The sequence below is a fragment of the Leptinotarsa decemlineata genome, unplaced genomic scaffold, assembly GCF_025532065.1.
Source record: "Leptinotarsa decemlineata unplaced genomic scaffold, Ldec_3_MD MMD2_tig00000035_RagTag_RagTag, whole genome shotgun sequence".
NCBI classification, from domain to species: domain Eukaryota; kingdom Metazoa; phylum Arthropoda; class Insecta; order Coleoptera; family Chrysomelidae; genus Leptinotarsa; species Leptinotarsa decemlineata.
In genome coordinates, this window is record NW_027412540.1 from 28,094,132 (window position 1) to 28,118,320 (window position 24,189).

Consider the following 24,189-nt stretch of genomic DNA (forward strand, 5'->3'; position numbering starts at 1 on the left):
ATTAGCATTCAAAATTTTGTTTTTGACATTCACATCCTTGGCATTCAATTCGATGAAATGATTCACGGTTTGCATGTTTAATTTCCGCTCTCTGACCTTTGGTTTCTGTTGAATGGTTATTTTCCATACAAGAATAATTTAGTATGTTACCTTTTGTTTCCAATGATATAGTTCAAAATTGAAGGGCAGTACAACTTGTTGATTCAATGTAAGTTTATTTTAATGAAAATAATCTTCAAACAACATAATCATTGAAATTTCAACGAAATTGAAGATTTATTCATTGGAATAAGATTGTGAACACTGGTTATCCATTATAAAAGACGATAAGACTATAAAACCTTTAATACCAGGAGAAGGTAAAGAAAACTGAAGGAAACAGCGACAAGTGCTTTTTTTAGATCAAAGTATCCCTGGCTACAGGAAGGCAATATTTCTGTTATATTTATACTTATCGTAAAGGATCAGGTGGCTTTTTTGTGCCTGAAATACTTGCATATCTCTTAATTGAGTTTCGAATACGCAGAAAGCCAAACGAATTTATCCCGGAAAGGTTTTACCCGAAGTTTTCGATTTTCATGGGATAAAGTGCGTTTTCAACATCACTCTCCATGAACCAAGTGAAAAAATCATCTCTGACTGAACGAAAATAACTCATTTGCACAGGATATGATGACAAATATTGCACAATCATTATCATATGATGCGCATCGTATGTTATTATCATCCGCTCATTCTGTGCCTGGTGATAGATGGTGTCACAGAGCCATTGTGTTTCAGGAAGGTTCATTATTTCGTAAGCATGCGTGCCCAACTAGATTGTTCTCGCTACATCATTGAAAAATGACATTACATTAGACAGAGGTGTGACAATAGAAAAAGTAAATGACAGTCGAGATGCTGAGCATTTTCCCAAGTTTTCATTGTGGTCCAAAAATGATTCTTATTATTTGTAAATAGTCGCGCCAATGTTATGTAGATTAGCGTCGGAAGAGAGACAGTAAGTTTATTAGCACTGGAATAGCCCAAAGTTTCTGTTTTCAGAATTATAAACTGAACTTTGTTATGACTTTTAACTCTTTAAATCTAACTCAAATAAGTGTCTAAAAACGTTAAAATACATGAATGTTCAACATTTCTCTCCTTAGAAAAAGCATAAATTTTTAGTTCTATAAACTTCGTACAAACATGAAACTCAACAGGAAAGAATATTGATCAAAACAACGATGAACCTAAAATGTGTGTTTACTCAGGGAAGTAATTGATTTCTATCAAATGACTGTCAATATTTTACTGAGAATAGTGCATATTCTAATTGATGGTTTGTTTATAGACGGCACTGAAAAGGAGACAATTTCCTGTAAATTATCGTAACAATATTTCAAATCATCATCAGCTGACGAGGAGTTGAAGACAATCTGTTTTAAACCTGAAACTCCGAGAAATACATCATTTAGGATAATAGTGTTCCATGTGAGTGAAATTTGACATCAATACTCTGTCATATGTTACGTTGTGTAGCGTTCCTATAAAGATATCTGTTTTGATTTCATAACGAATGTTAAGAGTACAAAACTGAATTCTGAAAATATTATTTTATTCGTGATCTCTGCGGGCGATTAAATCTCTCCTAGTTACAAGTTTTTATCTTCGATATTCTTTAAAAAAATATTTCGAATATTTTTAATAGAATCGAAAGCTCAGAAAATATTTGAGAGTAACAGAAAATATCAGGATGAAATTTCTTGGGGTATATTCTCGTTGAATCCAGCGAAGACGTTAGTTTTTTATTACTAGTTATATTACATATTTTTATATAATTTCCTGAAGCGAATAATAAAGGTAATCTGTTAATTTAATCACGAAAAACTAACATAACTTGACATAAAGAGAAATCTTACATATCCATAGAAATCGTCTGCCATTGTTTTATAATTTTCATTCCAACATGGGAATCGTTTACATTTGAGTCAACTGAATCCTGAAGTTGAGAGAGTCTATATTCGCAAATCTCTTCAAACCTTATAAAAGTCTTTAATTTTTCTTTTCACTTATAGAAAGCAGGAAAAAATTACATTTGGTGGGATTTGTTAAACGAAAGTGACCGATGATATATCAGTGGATTTTTAGTGAATTTTGAGATGAGAAAATTTATAAACAAACTTAAATGAAAGAGAACGTTGAGAATTGTATACTGACTCACTTTTTTTACCGATTTATAAAAATAATGATCTTGTTAGTAGTAGTTACCGAATTATATGATATTGAATTGACAAAAAATGTTCTACCGAATAATAAAGCTTTTCTTTTCTAATTCTGAGAAATTCTACTGTCTGTTTTATCATTCATTTAGCCTGAAGACCAAATGTTTGCTTTTACAGGACCCTCATAGAAAAATAATGAGAATTCTTTTATAGTTATTTATGTATCAAGGGAATTAGGAGGGCCTTAATTACCAATGGCAAAGTTTGCGTCCCTCGGGCCTCTGGCCCGAGGGACAGCAATTGCCTGAGGTTATTAAGGCTCATTAATTCCCGTGGTACATAGATAATTTTATTTCTGACCGATTTCAATAAAATTTTGTTCATTTTTGAAACGGAAAAATGTACCAATTCATTACCTTCCCGGTATATTTGAATCAGGTACCGTTGATTATAGTAGAGTTTTTTTGTTGCTAGGTTGTTGCTATGTTACTTGTTTATAAACAGAACTTTGTTATCAAGCTGTGTTTGCGGTGAAAACGTGTTTTCTACCCCAAATATAATGGAGGATATTTTGAAAAAAGCTGAACAAGCAAGAGAATCATTAATTCCATCGAAAAGTGAAGCCGTATACCAAAAAGAATACAAGATATATCTGGACTGGCTGACACGGAAAAATGTTATGCCAAAAGATGTCATTGAAACTGTATTTCTGGCATATTTTCAAGAACTGGTAAGGAATTTTCTATGTTTTTCGGTAGATTTGGTAGTAATTGTGTTTATTCGTTTCAGTCAGAAACGTATAGTCCGAATTCTTTATGGACTAAATGGTCAATGCTAAAATCGATGGTGACTATACATGAGAAACGATCACCAAGTTCAATGAACTACAGGCTTTTTTGAAACGGAAGAGTAAGAGTTATAAGCCGAAAAAGTCTGCTGTTTTATCTCCTAAAGATGTTATCAGATTCCTAAAGGACGCTCCTAATGATATTCATTTATTGCATAAGGTAATTTTTTTCTTATTTTCCTTTTTGTGTGTATTTATTTCCTTTTTTTGTTATAGGTTGTTTTGATTATGGGTTATTTTGGAGGATGCAGAAGTCAGGAACTTTTGAATATGAAGATATCGGATATAGAGGACCGGGATTCCGTTATGGTAGTGAACGTACCGGAAAGTAAAACTGGTGTATCGAAGAAATTTACAGTTGTGGATGAAAAAGAGTTCTCCGCTTTGCCTTTATTAAGACTTTATATGTCTTTGCGTCCTAAAGGTATTGAACGATTTTTTTTGAGCTTCCGACAAAATAAATGTACATCTCAGCCAATTGGAAAAAACATGTTTGGGAAAATCCCCAGCAAAATCGCAATGTATTTAGGATTGCCAAACTCATCTTCCTATACGGGACATTGCCTTCGTCGCACTTCTGCTACTGCTCTAGCCAATGCAGGAGCAACTATGACTAACTTAAAAAGACACGGAGGTTGGAAAAGTTCTACGGTGGCAGAGGGGTATTTGGAGGATAGCATCGAATTGAGAAGTAAAACGGCGCGTATGTTGTCTACTTTGTCATCAGAAGAGGCAGGTACCTCGACTGTAGTGAACAGAAGCTCCAGCCATACAAAAGAAGAAATTGTTTCCAGTGGCGGAAGTAATTTTCAGGGAACATTTCAAAATTGTACATTTATTATTTGTAATGACGTGAATAAATAAAATATGGTTCAGTTTTCATTTCTATTTATTTTCACTTGTGAAAGATAGAGGGAATTATAAAATCTATAATGTTCCAAGGGAGTTATGACCCTCTTTATTGATAGCGTAACTATGACGATATAAGCTTATAATATCCCGGTCAGAAATAAAAGAGTTTATGTTTCTTAACATTATTCATATGTGAACACATCTCGATAGCCTGACGTATCCATAATAATAATTTTATCATAATGCATTAATTTTGGCACGTGTAACTACTGCATTTAATTGATTGCACTGCTGGTATTTCTCCTGCCCTATTAAAATGTTCTGATTAAAATACCGGTATCCTTAACTTGAACTATTTATAGAAATTCTTTTTTAGAAGCCTTATAATTAAAACTTGGCACTTATTGTTGAAAGCGTTAACGTCCACAAACAAACATCAATGGTTTTCACTTTGAAATAGAGTAAATATTTTGGCAGCCGACACCGAAGTTCTTTCGAGGATATTTTCTTTCAGCGTTATTCGATAATATCTTTATCAACAACTTTATCCCCATCCAGTACAGAGGCCGTTTCCTAAAAAAGTACCCTAAAAAACTTTCGTGAAATAGTCGTGTCAACCCAGTTTGCGATTATAGCGAAAACGAAATTTCAAACAATTACTTCATTTACAACGGGAATAGAAACTTCGAGGGAACTTTTCAACTTCGAAAAGATCTGTGGTCGCCTCGGGCGCAGTGCGGATTTATTTGCTGATTCGCGTATTGCACCACCAACGGGTGAACGTCATCAGTCGTGCGCTACAAAAGGTCAAGGTTCAACCTTTTATTTCAGTCGAATGAAAATTTCGAGTTTGTAAAGCGATGCATATCATAATATTAGTTAGGTAACTCTACTAGATGTAATTCATGATATTTGAGAACAAAATGTTTTTTGTGATAGGTACGTCAATATATCGTACAAAAAATAAGAAATAAAATTATAGAACAAAAAAATCGTGTTTGTTTCGCGAAAGCATGTTTCTAATGAACTGGAAACTGAACTGAATTTGTTACACGTTGAATTGAAAGACATCAATGTTCCCCTAAAAGACACAAAATTTCAATTTTGATGATGCATCACATCATAAAGTACCTACTTATATTTCTGGGTGATTCTATCCAGTGCACAATTTAATGATTGGATCTAATGGAATATTCATCGAGAAGGAGGAAAAGTCCTAAATTTGATAAAGTTGGCCACTCAAGAAGCCACTCATTCCTTTCCTTTCGGATACTTCATTCTACATAATTCAACAGGTCTGGATTCCTTAACCCTCGTTTTTCTCTGCGAAAAGCAATTTTTCAGTCGAAAAGACCGGAAGCCGACACGAATGTATCAATCGTAGAGGCGAAATTCCTTGAGGTATGTTCAGACAGGTCGTATATTTTTTACATCAAACTTCTCCAGACAGAAGTAATTGCTCATGTGAAACATAAAATTCCGGAATGGTTCGTGAAAAACATTAAAAGCATGTCTAACACAGAGTAAGTTGATTGAAAATAGGAGATTATATTTGTACGGCTTTCCAAAATATTTGAACTACAATTAAGTATTATCTAATTAAATTGTGGATTTTCATTTGATATCGACTGATTCCATCGCATAAGACGATATTATCTGTGCGAAGTCGGGGCGGTGCGAAGCCGGAGAGCTTTCATCGAAAACGCTGTCTATTCCCTTCAAGATATAACAAACAAATTACTACATATTGTTCTTCCTTTATAGGTTTACGAAAAAGTCCGAAAGGATAGCCTTAAAGCTTTCAATTAAAATTAAATAGTCATATAGAATGTGGTGATTGGAAAGCTGTTTGAAGGATATGAAACTGGTCCTTATCAAAATCAAAACATCAGCTTCCTTGAATAACATAATTAACGTTACAATGTTAATTTTTTGAGATTCGCCGTAACTGAAACCTCTGAACATAACTACATAAATGAAATCTTATTTTAAAACAAATCTGTAGGCTTCTGACTATAGCTCACAAATATTCCGAAGGAAAATTTCAAATTGAGTTAATATATTTTCCATTGTCTTGAGTTAATCTCCGAAGGATTGAATAAAGCAAGTGTATTTTGTTGTTCTGGAATCTGGTATAACTTTGGAAAGATGGGAAAGCTTCTGTAACCAACTATAATCAACATTCATTCCATGATTAAATCTGCACCAATTGAAAATTTTAACTTTAAAATTCACATGCCTCATTTGTTCAACCTAAAATAATCTAAAATTAAATTCTGGTACCCTACTAGAAAGTTGACATTTCCTTTTCAACTTGAATGACTATTATGTTCACAACCATTACTAGTTTTCTAATGATCTATCTTATTACACGCCTAATGATCAACACTTCATTATTATTCACCCTTATGGCAGTGTTGTCCCAGGAACCCTAATTCATTATAAATTGAAAAACTATTTTAAATTCAAGGCACGCACCGCACGATCGTTATCTCTTTACTTTTGCAGAAAAGTAGGAATAGCTGAAAACAGGGTCAAGTTTACTTGGGACAGCCCCAACTAATAACTTTACTGTAATATGTTTAGAGTCGCAGATTGAGAATCCGAATTTGATATATGATGGAATCGGCCGATACTTGATGAAAATCCATAACTAACGTATTCCAAAAACACTTTATTGTGAGATTTTCACTAAATTGTTTTACAAAAACGCAACACGTGTTTCGCCATACAATGGCTTCATCTGGCGTGTCTTTCAACTCCAAGTTGAAAGACACGCCAGATGAAGCCATTGTATGGCGAAACACGTGTTGCGTTTTTGTAAAACAATTTAGTGAAAATCTCACAATAAAGTGTTTTTGGAATACGTTAATCCGAATTTGTTTCACAATGAAATTAATATTAGTTTCCGGGGTTGTAGATTATGGATTTCCATTTATTCATTTTTGAGAAAACTATGCTTGAAAATGTTGGACTGAGAAGCAAAAGGAAAGCAATCACTTTTAATATTTTTTAGGAAGTCAGCCAAGTTTGAGACTTCTATTATAGTTTGTCAAAATAAGCATGTTTTTCGAAAAACTTTTCTTGTTTTTCAAAACGATCTAGTACATACAATGTTAACAACTTACTCTTTCGATTTTTCTGATTTAATAATTTATTTCGTCGGTTTAGTGTTCTTAAAGTGCAAGTCCACGACTTATACAAACGTTTGAAACTGCAAAAAATCATCTATAAAATTAGAGAAGCTGAACTTCTGAATACATTCCGGGTCACATTCTTCAGTATCCAAAAAAATGGATCATAATTTCCTTGCACTTGTCCGAAAATTTCAACATTCAATTCAAATTCAAAACTATGTAAATTTAAGTTAAAGTATCTAGCGAAATTTTTTGAGTTACTTCTGGTTTGCGTAATGAATGGGGTGATATATTGAAGGACTGGGACTATCAATGAATTCAAGAATTCGTCGTTTTGTAAAAAGTTGATGATCTGAGTCCCTGTTCATCACTTCAATTCATTCCAGTTGCTAAATATTGAAACATTAAGTTCGAATCCATTAACTGCAACATGTCGATATTTTATCAACTTCTTATTGTTATTCAATTCATGTTATTTAATTCATTCCAAAGCCGAGTCTAATGAATGAGCTTCAATTTACAGCTCCATGAAAGGGAGGTTTCGAATATAGATTACATATTTTTAGGCAAGTATATACTTGTTTGTAAAAAACATCAATATGAAAAATGTCTCTTTGAAATCTGAAATACTCAAAAATATAATCATTTTCAATCATCAATAGACAAAATATCAACTGAATGTTTACTGGGAAGTACTAGTGCTATGCATCGGTGCTTTATGAAATTTCAACGCCGTAAACTCGAAAAAGGGTTTTAAATTGAAACAATAATCTCATCAGGCAAACCAATGAATTCCCTTAAATATTTTGAAACATTTGCATATAATCGATTTGAGAAATTTACCTTATACATTGTCAGTAGTTTATCCTGAATTATTGGTTCAATTTAACACACTGTTTTCAGTTTCAAGAAGTAAAATCCATAAATATCCTGCACAATATTTTGGAAAATTTATTCTTGCCAAATTTTTATTGAAAATTTATTCATTTCACTTTCAATGATTAATCGAATTCACTATACTACGGATTTGAGATTATTATAATTCGAATATTCATTGATATGCCACGAAAAAGTGATGAAAAGATTTCTCCATAAGTCGAAATTCATTCAACACTTTCATCAAATAAAGATCAAATTAGAGAACAACTTATGTCTCAATATATCTTGATGGCAGTAGAAATAAACTATTAGAAAATAGTTTCACTGAACAGCATAAACAATAACATTTTTTAAAGCGAAAGTAGATTTGGTGTATTCGAATAAATAATTATTTATAACATAACAAATTGTTTTTAACAGAATCTTCAAGAACTATTTTAGTCACAACTAAGGGACATTTTTATTGTTTCTGGGGATCCTAAGAAGTGAAAAATTACCGAGAATTATATATCAAAAGATTATGTCGTTGACTGTATGAGAGAAACATATATTGTGATATGTTTCATAAAATTTTAAAACTGCTAATATTCATTTGCTTTGATGACATATCATGACAAGTTAAAGTTCCTGTAAAATTACTCCTGTCTTCATCCTCACAGAATATATCAATTTGGGAAACAAAACAGCATGAACAAAGGAAGTCGTGGCAACCAAAGATAGAAAATGGTTTATGAGATTGAATCCATCACAAAGAAAGGAATAGCACTTTCACATTTTACAAATGCGATAAGGGCTGTTCAAAATCAACAAGAAACGAAAGTAAAATAGAAACTGTTGATTCTGTGTTATAAAATTCAGGAACGTTTGGAATAGTTGTTTTTATTCACTTTGCTGGGTTATTCGAGAAACGTGAAATAAATATTTGTATACCAAATGTCGAAAAAAGTGCTTCGCATTTTGAAATGCAATGAGATATGTTTTTTATCAATAGGTATGGTACACTCGTTAGTAAACCCCCAGAATTCTTCAAAAAATATTGTGAATGACATGATTTTCAACTATCATCAATATCCCAAACAATTTTGTTGTTTCGAATACTGAACCCTTCACCTTTAGTTACACATAACAAACAAACCGTTAAATGCTAAGTATTCTTCATAAATATACCAAAAAAAATTGAAATATCAATAGAAGAGGGATTTGAGGATTCAATAACTTGTTTTTATCGAAAGTATGTTTTCTCTGTTAATTTTTCTTTGCATCATTTTCAGAGCCCTCATCAAAAATCATATTAACATTGTTCTTAAAAACTGTATAAGAGTTTTTTTCATAAAGATTACTTCAAAAATTCATTTGACTATCCACTTTTTCATTACAATAAAAAAATACTCCCAAACGAAATGAAAAATCAATAAATATCGATGAAATATATTCCAAAAAGTTGTACATCATAAATATTATTATTGAAACAGATGCATCGCTGAATAAAAGGTTACATACTTGATAGTTTTTGATGAAAACATGTAAAAAGGAATTTCTTTACTATTTCTTTTCAATTCGACTTGAACAAGTTTCAGAATTATTCAACAAAACTGTGCACACATCACATTCGAAAGGCCCCACAGAAACTTTACTGATCTAGATGCGGAAAACCATTTACCATTTCGTCAATTCATAACATTGTTCTGTACTCTAATAGGTAGAATTGGATTATCTCGCATAAACTGAATGTATTGAAAACATTTTTTCTCATAAAAGAATTAGTTGACTCAAAAATATTTCAACCATCATGATGCTAACTTGGTTAGAGTAGCTTTGGTGTGTCGGAAAAGTGTTACCGTTGGATTCCCCAGTATAGAAAAGTTCGAGTCCGAAACTACTAAATCCACAAGTAGGTACTCACTATTCCAGAAGACGAACGTCCTTAGTCATCATCATATTTACCTGAAAAGAAGAGAAAACATTAAAATATGGCTGAAATTGAGGCACATGATATGATTCAATAAATACACATGAATATTTATACATCTGACTTTTTCAACTGTTATAGATAATGTCATGAAGCCAACTCTGGCCAGTGGGTTTCGAAGGCTAATGGAGATCTTTCTATAAATTGATGGATGTAACCGTTCATAATGAAAAGAGAAATGAAAATTTCCATGTTTTTTACCACTTTTATCCCACTATACAAATAGTAAAGAACATGGAGATCTTTCTATTGTGAATTATGGGGTTTATGCTAGAGGCAACTTTCATTATCTAAGAAGCAATAACAGATTTGTAATCTAACATAATACATAATGACAGGTTGATTATTAACGTGTCTTTTACCGTATTGCACCGGGGTGAATCAATGGTTTTTTAGTCTACTAGCACGCCATATACGTCATCCTCGTAAATTGTTACACAACTCAAAAAAAACAAATATTTTGAAACTTGAGTATTCAAAATGAAATAAATACCGTGTTTCGGATGTGTTTTTTCAGTCACTTCATTACTAGGGATAGCAATAATTCACTTTTGTCATGATTTAGGGAAAAAATCAACAGAATGTTTACCACAATCAACCGAGACTAACAATTTCAATTCAGAATTTGATGAAAACTATGTAACACAATAAGTGGTCTGTATTTTCAATGAAACCATAATATACGTGAAATATGAATACTTACTAGATGACCATTAATGTTTTATTATCTCGAAATGTCCGAAATGAAAGTGATGAAGGTTATTTATGAAGTGTTATCATTCTCAAACACTGAATATCACGAGAAACTTTCTAGTAAACATAAATACATTTTGAACACATATAGTTGAAAAAGTTAGGTTCCTTTGCATTGTATTTATTGTACTTTGTTTGAAACTCCATCAGGTGAATCATCCTTACAACGAATACTGTCTTGGAAAATATGCAAAATGAAAGAAATTACAACCACCCAACCATAAAATAATTGAGGACTATCCATACTAACGACCTATCCATTAGCAATTACCCTAGTAAAATTACACTATTCAGTGGGAACTAATGTACAATGCTGATAGCTCGTTGCAGAACAACAAATATGTTTCCATTAGACCATAAATATACAATAGAAAAGAAAGTATGACGGGAACTCGTTCGAAATGCGGAACACTGTCATTGTGGCGATGGAACAATGAAATCCTCGATAACTACTGAATCGATTTTTCGCTGACGTGATTTAAATATAAATGAGGCGGATCATTTTTGTTCCTTTCAGGACGCAACGAGAGGAAAATGCATTAGAAAGCCTCCACGCACATCAAACAATGAGATCATATTTCAATTACGATTTGTTGATTCACGCCAATAAGGCAGGGCAGGTCAAGAACATTTTAATATACGAATATAAGTGATAGTTGGAAACACATATATTCAGAGGAACCCATGCCGCAAGGTGGCGCCTCAGAACTCAGGGATATGATTTCTTGTATGTACAACTACATTCTTCAAGCTAATCAACTTCTTTTCCTTGGTATCTAAATAAGCATTTATGCAAAGTTTTAATATTTGGCTAATCATTTTTGAATATTTGATTCCATTGATTCACTTTGATTAGGACAGTGACAGTGATTAAAATTATAAGAATGATGTCTAACTAGGCTCTGTCATGTTGATTTCATGACTGTCAGTTTTATCGCTGTTGAGAAGAAGCATTTTGTCGCTGTAAGACTGTTTTTTGGTGGAATAGCCTTCAATTTTTCTGCCCATTTCATCGGTTTGAAGGAATATTTACTATAAATAAATTTTTCCAGTTCTCACGTTTCACTTTAGCGATAAAATTGACTATTTTGAATTAAACAACAAACTTTTATACAAATTTCATACGAAGTTAGTTTTTGTATGATGACAATTTTCAAATTACTACTTGGTTCATTAACTGCTCACAGTAGATTTTGGGAAATCAACAAGTGCTGTGTACTTACATTGTTTTAATAAATATGATAATTGCTCAAGTAACTCTAATTTATGAAATTGTGAATCACTAAATCAAACACAGGTAAACAAACACATACCTTTAATAAAACTTACGTGTCGAAAATAAAAACGAAATAATACAAATCACTCAACCACCTACGAACAAAATAACACGAATCGTAAAAATAGAACACGGATGCGAATCTAAATATTTTTCAAAATCGAAATTAGAAAGATCACATGCATCTCTACGCGTCATCCGTATCGAACTGGAAAGACTTTGGTTCAAGATTCTATATAGTTTCGAATAAGGAATCTTGAATAAATATTTTGATAATCAATAAACATCTTGAATAAATCGAATGTGTGTGAATTTATTACGATTGGATACCAGAAATTGGCCTATGACCTCATGCCTTGTAAACAAAGGCTGTACGAGGTACGGTCAATATCACGGTATTATTTGTTAGAGTCTCATTTCCATGCAGATTTGGATTTATTATTCGGCCACTTAAAACCATTTATTCTTTATATTACATTAAATTAGAGATATCATATTAATTTGATGGATGAAAAAGTTTTTGAGAAGAAGATAACTAAAAAACGTTTTGTAATATCTGAAGATACAGAAATTGATGTTTTAGCCTACTTTGAGATAAATCCAAATAATTCTATCATGTCAGAGATAAATCTAGATAAATCAGAGATTTATCTAGAGAAATAGCTGTTCTACTGTCTGAATTTTGAAGAAACATAAGATTTCTCCTTATAAGTTAAGACCAGGGCAAACACTAGAACCTGATGACCCTGAGAAACGATTAGGGTTTTGTCGGTAGTTTATGAAGAAATGCAGACAAGATCCAAACTTCTAGAGAAATGTTATATGGAGCGATGAGGCTAGTTTTTTAAAATGTGGGATGTATAATAGAAATAATTTTCATTATTGGAGTAGACATAATCCATTTCTAGTACATCCACACAATCCGCAAAGACGATTCAGTATTACTATTTGGTGTAGTCTATTTAAAGGCAGAATTATCGCTCCATTTTTCTTCTGAGAACTTCCTGAAAATGTTTTTCCAAATGGAACTCCCTGTGGTTGTTTCTATTGGAAAGTATATATTTTCTAATAACTAGAAAGGTATATTATTATTTCATTACATACGAAGAGGCATGCTAGAAATTGTTCATTGCCTGAATCGCACCGATTGCATGGATTTCCATACACCGCTTTATTTATTCTCTTTTTTCATAAGCGCTAGCTTATGAAAAACTCCTCTACCAGCAGGAGTTGATTGTTGAAAAAAAAGTCAATTAATCCATCCCTTTCACAATGGCGATGACAAAACGAATTTAGATCAGATCAGTGGTTTCCTGACCAACCTCTATTACGGCATTACCGTCAACCTTGAACGTTGGAAAATGTATGCATGCGATTTCAGGACGAAAGTGGATCGCATGTGCCATTGCGCAGGTTATTTCTAATGATTCACGAAGAAACCTATACAAATCGTTGAAGGCAAGCAGTCCCGGCCTCAGAGCCCGGCAATCAAATACATTTTGGAATGTGGTTTGAAAGGGGGATAAGTCTCAATGGTAGTGACGTCAGTCATTTTTGAAACTCGTATTTTCCTGCGAAATGAAAAATGTTGGTGTTACTTTCTGATGAAATAACACCACTTTCCCGTAGAATTAACGAATAATATCGATTGTATCCTCTTTGTTTTCGGAAAGTGTGAGAGTCTTGTATTCGCACAGAAGAAAAGAGAAAGGATCTTATTAAAAAAAAAATTTATACTTGCAAAGTTGCATTTGAACCAACATCTAAACAATTTTTTTCAATTCAGTACCTACTTTTCATTCAATTGTTATCCCAAAAGAATTTACGTTATTGAAATTCAAGTACCCATCACTTTCCACAAATACAGAAGGTTCAATTTCCTTTTACTGTCAGAAAGATATCAGGGAGGCCAATAATACCTCTACGGCCGGTCCTGTTGGAGGACATTGCATTCAATGTGATTGTTAACCGTGATAATACCGAATAACCAATCGCAATAATTTCTGAAGGGTAACAAGGAATTAGTATTTGAAATCAATCAAAATGTTTCATGTCCTGCATCAATTTGGTAATCAAAGATAGTAATTACTGTTGGAAAGTTTGATGAATCTATTCGGATAGTTTACAACACCCTCTTCTGGTAAAAACTGATCGATTGGACCGTCCTGATGACAGACACTTTTTCTCTATTTGGTATCGCCTCTTTTATCAGAAGATCAAGATCCTGTCAAAGAAGTGGTAACAGAGCAGTCAGTTTCATCCATCAAAAAAGCGGTGTTTTCCCTTTCCCGCATTTTCTTTTATCTACCGGGTGTATATCGATTCAGGCTCGACCCTCTTTGTATTTCGTGCTATCAATGTGGAATTTGGGTCGTTCGAACGGTATCACAATTTGAATTGGTCGGATCAAAGTGTGGCGTTGGTTAATTTTTTATTATTGTATTTCAGTAAGCATTTTATATATACAATAGTAATTATCTCTAAATTGTAATACGTCTATACACCAATTTAATTGTATGTATTACTTTGTGACGCTTTTTCCCCATTTCAATACTAATCCATTATTTTTCAATTTTATTATTATTATTTACTTTTAGTTAAGGTATCTACAATGAGCTGATTTCCAGAGATATTTTATATAATCCATTCATAGAATATTCAGGTAATGAGTTTCGCAAAATTATTCCAAAGTTTTTAGAAAATTATAATTGAATTAATACGAAGATGAAGTAAAAAATCTACGAGCATAAATATCGCTAGAGGGTATGGTGTATTCGAACGAAGTAAAAGTTTAAATAAGTTTGAAACTCATATAATTAAAAAAGTTTATAAGCAACCAACCAAACACCAACAATTATGAAATGAACTTTTTTAATAAATAAAGTGATGTTGACAATGAAAACGAGGCAATTATAAAGTAAAGAACACGTCTTTCTGCAATAATCGTAATTATTGCCTGAAGCTTTCCTCGCAAAATAAAGCAGCAAATTCAATAAAGCTACTAGACCACTTGTTAACAACGAATTTTCAGTCCCAATTATCTGAAGTAGATAGCTGTAAACCGAAAAAAAGCTAGCAGTGAAAGTAAAATATCTGTGCGAGAAAAGAGTTTCAATTAGACCAACTTTTTCTGATCTTGGTGGCGGAGGACTTTCCTGGCCGACCAGTTCGAATGACCTTGAATGTTTGAAAATGACTAAAATGAAGCACCATAAGAAAAAGCGTGGAATTTTGGAGCAGAACCTGTATATTACTTTTACTTATTAATGACTATAAAAAAGTAATAATGACCAAAAAAAAAGTTTCAAAATTTTCATAGGTTTCCGTCTATAACTTTGTTATTCTTGGTTTTACTATCAAAAGTTATAGGACCAAAGATGTATAGTTTTTCTATGTTATCAATAGTTTGCCAGATAAACCATAAAAACTATCTGCCCCCCCCTTTTTTTAAGATGGCGACCGCGGGAGATGGGTTGCGACCCAAATTGAAATTGAGTCCTCTGACAAATGCATGCTGAGCTCAAAAATTGTAACATTTCGTCGGATAGTTTACAGATACATAAATGTTCCATAACAAGTGAATCATTAAAAAATCCTAGGTTGTCGACTGTGTGCTTTGATCTAGTTTAAAGCACCTTCAACTGGCCGTTTTGGCGCAAACGTGTGCATGATGGATTAATTTCTACTGACATTTCTCCCAGCACAAACTACTGTAGAGAATTTCTTGGCTCGGCAGTATGCAAGCTCTTTTTCATTCCATATTAACAGTGTTGCATCAGCGGATTGTGACTTTGTTGCAATAGCACACTCAGCATGATGTCGATATAATTTTAATGCAGGGGACAAAGTTGTATCTTTTTCGGAGGTCATGGCCGTCTCTCGTGAACTGTTCACTAACAATTGGTTGAAAAAAAAAATGAAACTAAAAACTTGACATATCAGACGAACAATATTATAAACAAACTCAATATTACACCATTTTCGAATCATTACCGGTTTTCTATGAACTCATTATGTGAAGTTGCGTCACTGATAGGCATGGGAGAGATAATAACGATTTCCCAATCTTCGGAACTGACATCGGTTCACCTTGAGGAACTCCCACATCCTCCAATTATTGAAAAATCAATGTCAAATCGGGTGTCATATTTATTTATGATTTACCTTCAATAGTTTTTCGTTGATTATCACTTACGTCGTGAAATTTTAGTTTTCCTTGACCAATATACGGGTTCTAATCAAAAGTAGGAATTGTTAAAAATGGGAATATTATTGAACTGATCATATTCTCGATGAAGAAAGTTCTGGGTTTCTTGGCTATTTCCGTTCTCGACAACACGACTGAGTTTCAAGTCAACAGAGAAATGTAATGACTATATAATGGATGTCAGGAACTTGCAAATTATATGAAGCAATAAGTTGATGAATGTGCCAGGAAAGGATCCTCAACTCCATAATGTAGGACCTGAACTAGCTACGGAGGTATTAAAACAAGAAACGTATCAATACGAATCACGAAGAATACCGGGATACGAAAAAAATCTTTATAAAAAATAAAACGTATATAAGTGATAACGCATGTGTTCCAGAGAAATCGCCCAAACAAACAATAAAAAAATCAATTAAATCACAGATAAATCCCTCAGTTATACAAACAAAAGGCAATAAATTTCAGTCAAACAACTGTTCACCTCTGAAATTTCTGACATCGATTACAATGCACGTTCCTGTTTTGGAAAGTGGAACCATAAATAAGATTAAAAAAAGATTTATGAGCCTAGTGAAAAGTTTAAACAATTTCTCGGTTTATCCGTTCGAGATGGTGCCAAAAATGTGACACAGACTGTTGAGAAAATTCATAGTTTTGAAAAGAGTATGAACTATGCATTAACGTAACAGAACGGAAAAAGTTACAAATATAGAATGATAATGAAAATCATCATTGCGAAACCGATTTGTAGAATTTTTAGGAATTTCATAGAACGCGACAGTTGGTGTTGGTTGGTGTAAAATGTGTTTCAGAAATATTTAACCATATAGTTGCTAGCGCCCCATAAATTCACAGTTTCAAGTGCACATTTAGTCTAAAAGTATTCTCAACTGTTCTTTTGTGAAGGAATATATTTCTGTTTTTTTGTATTCAACATTCTTTATGCGTATTCATGTCGACTAACAAATATTCCAAAGAAAATATACCTATTTAGTAATAATACATAAATATACAATAATTCTCAGGTCCAGATATCATATCCTCCAAATTCATAAAAAAACATTCATGCAACCACTTGTTCATATAATTGATCTTTGCTACAAAACTGGAAACATGTCAGATCGGTGGAAATATTCAACAGTGACTCCCATCTTTCACGCTGATGGTAACAAGTTTGAAACGAATAACCATCAACCAATCTTGATCAGTAGAATTTGGAACCTGTGGCATAAAATTAGTCTATTGAAAAAAACTTTTCCCCCACTGGAGTGTTTCAATAGATCGAGCAATCTCTATAATGAATGATTTTACAAAGCCTATAGCTTCGTAAAATCATTCCATCAAGAAGAATAATCAACTTTTTCAGTAATCACTTAACAATACCTTCTCAGCAATTCAGTTTTCTGATTTGTTTGGTGAAACAAGTTGTTGGAGGTCTAGATGGATCGTCGAAATGTTTAGCAATCTTCGTTGATTTAGCCTTCTGCACTGAAGAAACATTTTGATTATATCATTACAGGCAAATCATTTGAATTCATAAGGAACTATTCAGGATTTGAAAACAATTCAGTGCACTATCTTATATATATCCAATAGTGTTCCGCAAGGTGAAGTCTTGGGACCAAGTTTCTTGTGTATATCCATGTAATCTTACAAATAAATAACTTTCAAGGTAATTTTGTTTGCTAAATTGTTCAGTATTCTTCTAAAACCGTTTTAATATTCAAAAAAGCTGGCGTGATGTATAATGAAATATGCATATGTATGTGAATGTTATACGCTTAATGGTATATTAGTAGGTATTTATATGGACTTGTTCCTTATCATAAATTCCTTGGTAGTTTCAAGTCTGTAGAGTAGTTCCCACTACCATTAAATTCAATAAATTCATTCATTCACTCTCAATTTCCTTCGGAAATTATGCTCCACCACTCAGCAAACTTATATAACTCGCGTCGACGCATCAGAAACAAAACGATTATTGCGCCAAGAAACTTTACCACTCAGAGAAATACTAATTAAAGTGTCAAAAACATGACTCAAGATTGGAATGGTTTATGAACTAAAAGCACACTTGGCAGATAAAACAATCTGTGCGGGTAATCAACTTCTTTGGAAATATGACAATGTCAGTTGGAAACACGTCCAACAAAATTAGATTGTGTAACTATACTACACTGTTTCACAGTTTTCGTCACAATGGCTTGGGAAATTTGCAAACGTAACCCTTTCCTCGGCGTTCCTGAGAAATTGTTTCAGAAATGTCCTTTATACGAGCCAAAACAATTTTAGAGATGCCAAAGTCGTTCGTTCAGCGACGGAAATAGAAACACTTGACTTGACAACACCAATGCAATCATTTATTTTTCCAGAAATATTGTGAATATAAAAAGATGTGATGTGTTCAATTCAAACATTTACATCAATACTGAAAGTAATATCCCTAGAGATATTTACTTCGCAGAAAACAATTTCTCATTATTCAGGAATGTATGTTCCATGGAAACATAACGTGCCAAAAATGAATCCGAATGGATTTCGTTTTGTTATGATTCTTCGCGAAATGCCATGACCAATATTTTTCAACCCTTACCAAAGGCAATGAAATGATAGCAAACACTCGTGGAGGAGAAAGTACTTATTTACTGAGGTGTTCGAGTTTGAATCATCAAAGAAATGTGGAAAATAGTATCTTAGAATAATTTAAAATAACATATTGTGGTGCATACTAAACTTATTAAGTAAGTAACCGCATAAACGACTAAATTCTTAACTACATTTCACCCTGTATTCACTTAAAACTGCAATGCGTGTGTCACATATTGACCTTATATCAGTTGTTTCCACGAAGGAACGTGAAAGTCGAATGAAAATGAAAGAAGTTCGAAAAGTGGTCGATATTGTTACAGCTGGTAACACTAAAGTTGATTGAGTTTGGCAACACCAACGCGATGGCAGATTTCCCAATATAGATATCGCGTTATACGATTTCCTCGTTAAATGATTCACCGTTGCATATTGGAAATTATATTATCAAAGAGCGTTCGACGGATACTACTAATTTCATTATTAGTCCATCTGCCATACTGAGCTATGAGGACAGATCTGGATTTAGGGATTTTGACAAGTGTAATGAAATTTATCATTCGTAAAAGCAAGATGAAAAGTGAATATGATCTTTCACTTGATCATATCCGTATAGGATGTAGAATAAATAATGACTTTTTAATTGGCTTCCTTTTTCCAGAAACAAGACCAAAAAATTTCAATTCAAATCTGTTTTTACTTATTAACTATTCGGGGGTCTTTGATGAACTCAGTATTTCGAAATCGGAAAGCTTTTGATGCAAATAGATTTATAATAGTAATACTAGTGAAGCATCACCTACTCCATCTAAAATCTAAATGGAATATCATTTCAAAGTTTGTTCGACGTGCCACAAAAAACTCAAGGAACCAGTAAGTTGTGATCGGTTAAAACACTCCCGTGTAAATGATAAAAAAGGTTTCTTTCCATGAAAAAATTAGGCAAGTTAGAACATACATGAACCTCTGCACATTGAATATAGAACTGACATTAAAGTCATCGTTAATGTTAATGAATATGTTTATGGGGGCCTCCTCAACTATATTTTGGCGCAGAAGAAAGATCAATATGAAGCAAAAAAGTGGTAGAATTGAAGAAGATTGAATAAACAAATTTCAACCATATAAGTGACGAGGAGCAGACGGCATACTCGTATATTCAGTAATACTGCAAAACGGATGATATAATATGATAAATATTCAACGGAAGATTCGTGCAAATTACTATAGAGAACAATATTTTTTGAAATGGGTGTCATGGAGATAGAAATTTTTTCATTCATTCAAATGAGATTATTTATTGGGGATTATTCGATATTTCTGAAATGTCTGCTGTTTGGAGAACTATTGAGTATGATGAAAAAAAAATGAGAATACATTCTTGAGATATATTTTCAAATTTTATTTCCGAATCATTATGAATATGACTATCACAATATTCATGATGATGTTTCGGGATCCTTATGATATTTTACAGATATACTATCCAAATGAATAACTTTTTGTCGAAAAAAATTTACCACGTCTTTACCAAATATGTAATTTTTTTACCTATCCACATTAAAACTCAACATTGTTGTAGTTCCGCCCCTGCAGACCAGCTTTATTGTCTAATTAGGACATTGGAGAAATTACTCAATCCATATTGCATTTGACCAGACGTAATAAATCACATTTAGTACTATGAAATGAATAATGGTTTGGAATTCATGATACTTCTATTCACAATTAGTTTCTAAAGTGTTTTGGGTTGTTATTGTTTTAGTTGAAGTAGCTAAAATAAGAAATATATGTATATATCAACTCAATTCGATGTGAACTGCTAAGTATCGAATTGCCTTTTTGAGCATTTTGTAATTTCGACAAATTTTTTTTTCAGAAAATTTACTTTACTATATATCATGCAGTATTAAAAAAATCTTTTTTGGAATTTCAAAACTGATTACGTTCAATCTAATCCTTATCAAAATTGGTGGAATTATAGTATCTCTTCCTCGAACTTTGACTCCATCAAGCAAATACGTCTCGATTGAAAGCAAAAAACAATCAGATGAATCCTTTTTGGCCTCGATACTAATAAGACTATCTACCGTGCTTGTCCCTGAATTGACGCAGTCCTTTTTCAAATTGCATGACATTTTATGCAAGATATATATACATTGCCAACAGAAAAACGACTACAGATCTACGGAACGGGTTATTAACTTGAATGTTAAGCAGATTTCGAATATCGGAGATCAACCAGAAATTTAACTTCTATTACATATTACAATAAATATTATAAAGGGGATCTCCTCAACTTGATTTTGTGTCATCTATTGCGTGTGTATGTATATTGTATTTATGTGTTTTGAGTGTAATTCATTGGACGCCGATTTAATGACGATTCCTATACAAATCATTCGTCTACTGAGAAACCATGATCAATTTTTTTGTATGGATCGGAAAAAAGAATCACCCAATACAACTTAGTCTTTTTGGCGACAATTTCACTGATGTTATCATACAAAACAAACATTTCCTGAATTTCAAAATGTAATTTAAATAACTTCATTTTCTTCATTCAGTCACAGATATTGAACATGTTGTTAACACAGAAATAACTACGAATGTAGATACTCCAGAATGAGCGGGGGTCTTTTTCATAAATTTTGTATGCAATTAAACTGTTACTTTTAACCAAAAAATAGCCAAATCGAGACAAGTTTCGAGAAGAAATAAAACCAGACAATAAACCAAATCGAACAGGATTGATGAAAAACGCAATATATTCGCGATCGCCAAAATTGACACAGATTCGCTGAGCTGCTGAGCTGCATCGACCTTCAATAAGTCCCCGAATCCGTAATCCGCACAATAAAGCCCTATCCGATAGATAGCAGCTGTCGAAATTTACATACCAAAGTCACTTCGGATCGGGAGCGCGATATACTTCCTCAGTCGATGGGATTTTGTTCGATTTCAAGCAAATGTTTCCGCGATCCATCGACATCCATCGATGACACGTATTCTAACAAACCATAAAAATCGAAACAATTTGAAAATGTTATATACTTACTGTAATTTTTCTTAGGTTTTTTTTCAAAATTTCTTTTGACATATAATTCTTGTGAGTTGTTTTTCCACGCAAAAACTATTCAGCTTCATAACTTTTATAAGTTATAGACATTTTGATCAGAAGTGGAAAATATACCTTCGTACATGGCATAGTTGTATTCAATTCTGAAGAAAACACTTTTTTCACACCACAAGCAACCCACAGTCTCTCAACGCGCGTTTTGTTAACCAAGTTAACATCATCAGATTCATTTTACGTCGGAAGTTCCTACCTATCATAGTTGTAAATTCAAGTTACATAGTTCCGAAATAATTTTGAAAACATCGTGAAACCCGAGACTTCCATAAAAACCCAAAATAAGTGGTACCTAATAGACTCTTTTTAGGCAAAAAATCAATGACTTGTTTACCATCAAGGCTTGAAATTTTCTAACAGGTATTGTGTCACTACCACGATGTGATCATTATAATAGAAATAAAATTAGTTTGATGATTGTGTTGAGACAAAAACATACCTATCAAAAAAAAACATCAATTGACTGCTTATACTAAACTTTCACTGAGAAAATATCTATTAACTAACGTGAAGTATAAACTTTTCATCTATTGAACAGATCCCTAAGCGAAGAAAAACCATCCCCTGTACCAAAACTCAAATAGAAATCGAAGAAAAATAAAACAATTAGGAAAGTTAAGAAATAGTCATCTCTGTCAACGTTTCTACCTAGTAGGATCTGGCAAATGACAGCCGGAATATAACTACTTTCATGGCTTATGCCGAGACAGATATTTTATTTACTTATTTCAATCATACCAATTTTATAAATCCTGCAGAATATTCAAGAATAATTAGATAATTTAGTAACATCTGAATGATATTAACCTGATTATTTTTTCAAATCTTCTACTGCCATCGAAAACGTTCATTTCCACTATTCAATAGCATGACCTATATATAGTGTAATCGACTAAACGGGGGTACTTCCAATAGTTCTTTTTCTGGAAGAGTACCTATTTATCGTTAGGATTTTCTTTCAATTAAAACCCTCATACAAAGATGAACCTGCCTAATCCGCAGATCTCGAAATTTACATACCAAAGCCATCTTAGGATCGAGACAACGAATAAATCCACACAGCTGATTTCGGATTTTGTTTTATTTCAAGCAAATGTTTCCGCGTTCCATCGACAATCGTTGTTTACACGTGCTCTGCGTTCGATCCGCTCGAAAAAAAGGAAATCGACGCGGACGCTCGCGGCTCACGCGAAAAACGTCGGCGTCGGCAAGAGGCCGTCGAAACCGAATTCTAAACGGGACTGCGATGGCATCGAGATAGCTTTTCCGAGCGGAGGTTTGCATCTCCGTCGGCCCGCAGGCGTTCAAAGAGGAAATGCGACGTTGTCGAATGTCTTAATGTGGCGGGAGATCTACTTTTTTGATCAATACGTCACAAGATAGAAAATTCAAAGTATGGGTTTTATTTCTGTTGCTTCGATATGAAAGGACCAAAGTTTGTAGTTTTGAGTATAAAGAGCCATGCACCGAGTTTAGGCTCACTTCTAATGCAATGTTTTGAAACCAATTTCAGTTTCACAGGAGCGTTAAAAAACCAATGGTATCGACTTTTTCTTTATTCTTTATTTGAATAAATATAGTAGGTCTTATTTAAAATAGTGAAAACAAGAAAAATGACACACAATTAACTTAGGTTGTTCTTGTTCCAGGCCACCAGTTGAAATTGAAATCTGTATAGCATGCAAAATGAAGGACAAAAATGACATTTGAAAAAATGAAAAAATTCTTATTGGTGGTATGCTGGATTTCAAAACACCCCCATTGAAACTCAACTATTTATTTCATATTTCATAATATTACCTGAAAAACATTCACTAGGAATTCAATACTAACGCAATTTCAAATTTGAAAAACTGGGAAACTAGTGGCTATTTTTGTGTCTTTGAAGGGAAAATTTTCCAGTTCTACATGAAAATTGAAAAGAAACAAAACGTTCCACAAGTAATTCTTGACTTGGTTCAACTTTCCATTCAACATCATATGGAACCATTTGTCAGGTGTATACCATCTTGCAAACTTCATATTCGATCCAAACTCCAAGAACATAAGTAGTTGTTTACAGCTGATTCTCGGCCTCCCCCCACCACTATGACGTATTAATTGCTTTTTTTATTGGTTGTTGTTTGGTGAAGTTTTTTTGTTGTGCAGTGAAGTCAAGGCATTGTGACCTTGAAGTGTCTGGTGCATGGATCGTTCAGATTTTTTTTTTCATATGAGATTTTGTGTGTTTATGTGTGTGTGTAGGAGAATGCACGGTACAGGGTTTCATCATGTGCTTGTTTGTCTATGTACAAACATACGTCTGCATACTTCGAAGATCCTCCAAGTAATAAATGCTCCATC

General features: G+C 33.1%; 1 protein-coding gene across 7 annotated transcripts in view; it reads right to left on the reverse strand.

Annotated features, from left to right (window-relative positions):
- trc (Serine/threonine-protein kinase tricornered) overlaps positions 1-24,189 on the reverse strand; it is a 141,767-nt gene that overhangs the window by 28,088 nt on the left and 89,490 nt on the right. Inside the window, exons 1-2 of one of the 7 annotated variants that reach the window (XM_023174576.2) lie at positions 22,867-23,095; positions 9,823-9,863 (exon numbers count right to left, since the gene is read on the reverse strand). The exons of 4 other annotated variants lie outside the window; for them this stretch is intronic. The gene's annotated coding sequence lies outside the window, so the exon portion shown is untranslated. Of the gene's footprint in view, positions 1-9,822; positions 9,864-11,954; positions 11,975-22,866; positions 23,096-24,189 lie in introns of those variants that run through there. 2 more of the 7 variants (XM_023174580.2, XM_023174578.2) reach the window with 2 other exon arrangements.